Source organism: Nicotiana sylvestris, chromosome 4 (genome assembly GCF_000393655.2).
Source record: "Nicotiana sylvestris chromosome 4, ASM39365v2, whole genome shotgun sequence".
NCBI lineage: Eukaryota > Viridiplantae > Streptophyta > Magnoliopsida > Solanales > Solanaceae > Nicotiana > Nicotiana sylvestris.
Window position 1 is genome coordinate 114,430,558 of NC_091060.1, and position 3,992 is coordinate 114,434,549.

Below are 3,992 nucleotides of genomic sequence, written 5' to 3' on the forward strand. Positions count from 1 at the left end.
ATCAATATGATCAAGGTAGTGGTGGTTTCAATCAAGATAGTGGCTATGATGAGCAAAGTGAAGAAATGCAGTACGTGAACAATTACCAAGGACAAAGAGGCAATACTCCTAACCAACAACAACAGTGGAGATCCCAAGGAAATTGGGGGAATCAAAACCAATAAGGAAATAGCAAATGGGGTAACAACAATCAGAATTGGGGCAACCAGAATAACCAAGGTAGCTGGAGTGGAAACAACAACAATTGGGTAGGAAACAACAACCAAGGGGGTTGGAATAATGGGAATCAAGGGAATCGGGGGCAAGGCTTTCAAAGGCCTCCGATGTATGAACAACCAAACAACCCACCTCCATTTTCGTTCCAAGGTCCTAGCTCATCAAACAATAAGATGGGAAGGATCGAGAGATGTTTGACCGAATGATGAAGAAGAACGTCGACTTTGATGCCTAGTTGGCATCCCACAATACATCAATCCAAAATTTGGAGGTTCAACTCCGCCAGATTTCGCAATCTTTGAAAACTTGCCCTAAGGGGGCTCTACCTAGTGATACGGTAGTAAACCCGAAGGGTGGGAACAATACCGGGCATGCAATGGCGGTGATTACAAGAAGTGGTCGAGTTGGTGATGTGGATACCTCCAAGCAAAAGGAAGTTGTGAGTGATGAGGTTGAAGTACAAGAGGATGATGTTCCTATAGTTGATGAGCAAGTGAGTGAAGAAAATTTAAATGCGGAAGTGAGAACTGATATTCATGATTACAAGAAGTGGTCGAGGTGGTGATGTGGATACCTCCAAGCAAAAGGAAGTTGTGAGTGATGAGGTTGAAGTACAAGAGGATGATGTTCCTATAGTTGATGAGCAAGTGAGTGAAGAAAATTTAAATGCGGAAGTGAGAACTGATATTCATGATAATGAGGTGGAGACTCAAGATGACATGAACCCATCTAGGAAACACGTAATAGACATACCGGAAATGGTAGTGCCCAAGGCTAAGGCTCCTTTGCCAAGGCCTCCTCCACCCTACCCTCAAAGGCTTGCAAAGCAAAAGAATGAAAACCAATTTAAGAAGTTTATTGAGATGATGAAGGCTTGTCAATCAATGCTCCTTTGGTGGAAGCTCTTGAGCAAATGCCGGGTTACGCCAAGTTCATAAAAGACTTGGTGACTAAAAAGTGATTTATGGACTGTGAGACCATCAAAATGACTCATCAAATAAGTGTGATTGTGCACTCGATGGCTCCAAAGCTTGAAGATCCCGGCGCTTTCATCATTCCATGTACCATTGGGAGTGCGGACATTGCAAAGTCATTGTGTGATTTGGGAGCACGTATCAATTTGATGCCTTACTCCGTGTTCAAAACTTTGGGTATTAGTCAACCGAGAGCTACTTCAATGAGGTTGCAAATGGCGGATAGAATAATGAAGACCTCGCTTGGTATTATTGATGTTGTTTTTATTTGGGTGAACAAGTTCATTTTTCCTGCTAACTTTGTAATTTTGGACTGCGAGGTCGATTATGAGGTGTCGATAATATTGGGAAGGCCTTTCCTTGCAACTGGGAAGGCATCGGTTGATGTGGAAGCTGGGGAGCTTACCTTCTAGGTGGGTGATGAAAAAGTGGTCTTTCATGTGTGCAAATCAATGAAGCAGCTGAATAGTACTGAAGTGTGCTCTTTTGTGGATCTTGTCACGGAGGTGATAGTTGATGATATTAGTGCAATGATCAATGTAGAGGATCCTCTAGAAGCGGTGTGTCAATGCTTTGCATGGAATGGGCTCTTACTTTTATGAGCCTCGAAAGCTCTCTTTGGATCTTGAGAATAGAAAGACTCCACCAACAAAGCCCTCAATTGAGGAACCTTCCATTTTGGAGTTGAAGACTTTGTCATCACATCTCAGGTATGAATTCTTAGGTCCTAGTTCAACTTTACCTGCTATTCTTTCATCTTGTCTTACTAACGTGTAGGTAGATGCAACACTGGAGGTGCTCCAAAGAAGAAAAAAGGAAATTGGATGGACTCAAGCTGATATTCGAGGGATAAGCCCCGCCTTTTGCATGCACAAGATTATACTTGAAGATGATGTCAAGCCCTCCGTGGAACATCAAAGGAGGTTGAACGGGGTTATGCAAGAAGTTGTCAAAAAGGAGGTGATCAAATGGTTAGATGCAGGGGTTGTCTACCCTATCTCGGATAGTTCTTGGACTTCACCGGTGCAATGTGTGCCAAAGAAGGGTGGTATGACTGTGGTTACCAATGAGCAAAATAAGTTGATTCCCACCAGGACTGTCACCAGATGAAGGGTGCACATGGACAACTGCAAGCTGAATAAAGTGGCCCGCAAGGATCACTTTCCATTACCCTTTCTTGACCAGATGCTAGATAGACTTGTTGGGCGGCTTCTACTGTTTCTTGGATGAGTACTCAGGTTACAACTAGATTTTGATTGCTCCAAAAGATTAGGAGAAAACTACCTTCACGTGTCTATATGGTACCTTTGCATTTTCTAGGATGTCATTTGGAAGTGTTCATGGATGATTTCAGTGTTGCAGGTCACTCTTTTGATGAATGTTTGAAGAATCTTGACAAGGTGTTCGCCCGGTGTAAAGAGACCAATCTTGTGCTTAACTGGGAAAAATGTCACTTTATGGTTGAGGAGGGCATTGTCCTCGGCTATAAGATCTCAAAGCACGGTATAGAGGTGGACAAGGCTAAAATTGAAGTGATCTCAAAGCTTCCTCCTCCTACTTCAATCAAGGGTATTAGGAGTTTTCTTGGGCATGCGGGGTTCTTCCGAAGATTCATCAAAGACTTTTCTAAGATAGTGAATCTTTTGTGCAAGTTATTGGAAAATGATGCCAAGTTCGTGTTTAATGAGGAATGTATGAAAGCTTTTGAACTTCTCAAGGACAAACACTCCTATTATTACTGCACCCAGTTGGAGCTTACCTTTGAGCTCATGTGTGACGCAAGAGATGTTGCGGTAGGAGCGGTCTTGGGTCAAAGAGTAAACAAATGTTTCACCCGGTGTACTATGCAAGCAAAACAATGAATGTTGCTCAAGTGAATTATACGGTAACGGAAAAAGATTTGTTAGCAATTGTGTTTGCAATGGAGAAGTTTAGGCCTTATCTCATTGGTGCCAAGGTGATAGTTCATACTGACCATGCAACACTTCGCTACTTGATGACAAAGAAGGATTCTAAGGCTTTGTTGATGAGATGGGTTCTATTGCTTCAAGAGTTTGACCTTGAGATTGTTGATCGGAAAGGGAGTGAAAACCAAGTGGCGGACCACTTGTCTTGCTTGGAGGAGGAGGGGAGGCCCCATGATGGCCTCGAAATTAATGATTCATTCCCTGATGAACAACTCCTCTTCGTATATGTAAATAACATGACTTGGTTTGCGGATGTTGCCAACTTTCTTATGATCGATATTGTTTCGTGTGAGCTCTCTTCTAACCAAAGGAAGAAGCTTAAATGGGATAGCTTGGACTACTACTGGGATGAGCCCTACTTGATCAAAATATGTAATGATGGTGTGATCCGGAAGTTCCGGAAGAGGAGAAAATGAGTATTCTGGATGCTTGTCATTCCTCTCCATACATTGGTCATCATGGTGGGGCGAGGATAGCTTCAAAGGTGCTTAGCTGTGGTTTTTATTGGCCTACATTGTATAATGATGCAGGTGAGCTTGTGAAGAGATGTGATGAGTGTCAAAGAGCTGGTGGAATTTCAAAGAAGGATGAGATACCTCTCACCACTATTCTTGAGGTTGACATATTTGATGTGTGGGGCATTGACTTCATGGGTCCGTTTGTAAGGCCCGGAGTGTTGTGGCCTTTCTTAAGAATAGTATCTTTACTCGGTTTGGCACTACTAGAGCAATCATGAGTGATGGAGGGTCTCATTTTTGCAATAAGGCATTTGACACTTTGCTTGCAAAGTATGGTGTCAATCACAAGGTTTCTACCCCTTACCATCCTGAAGCGA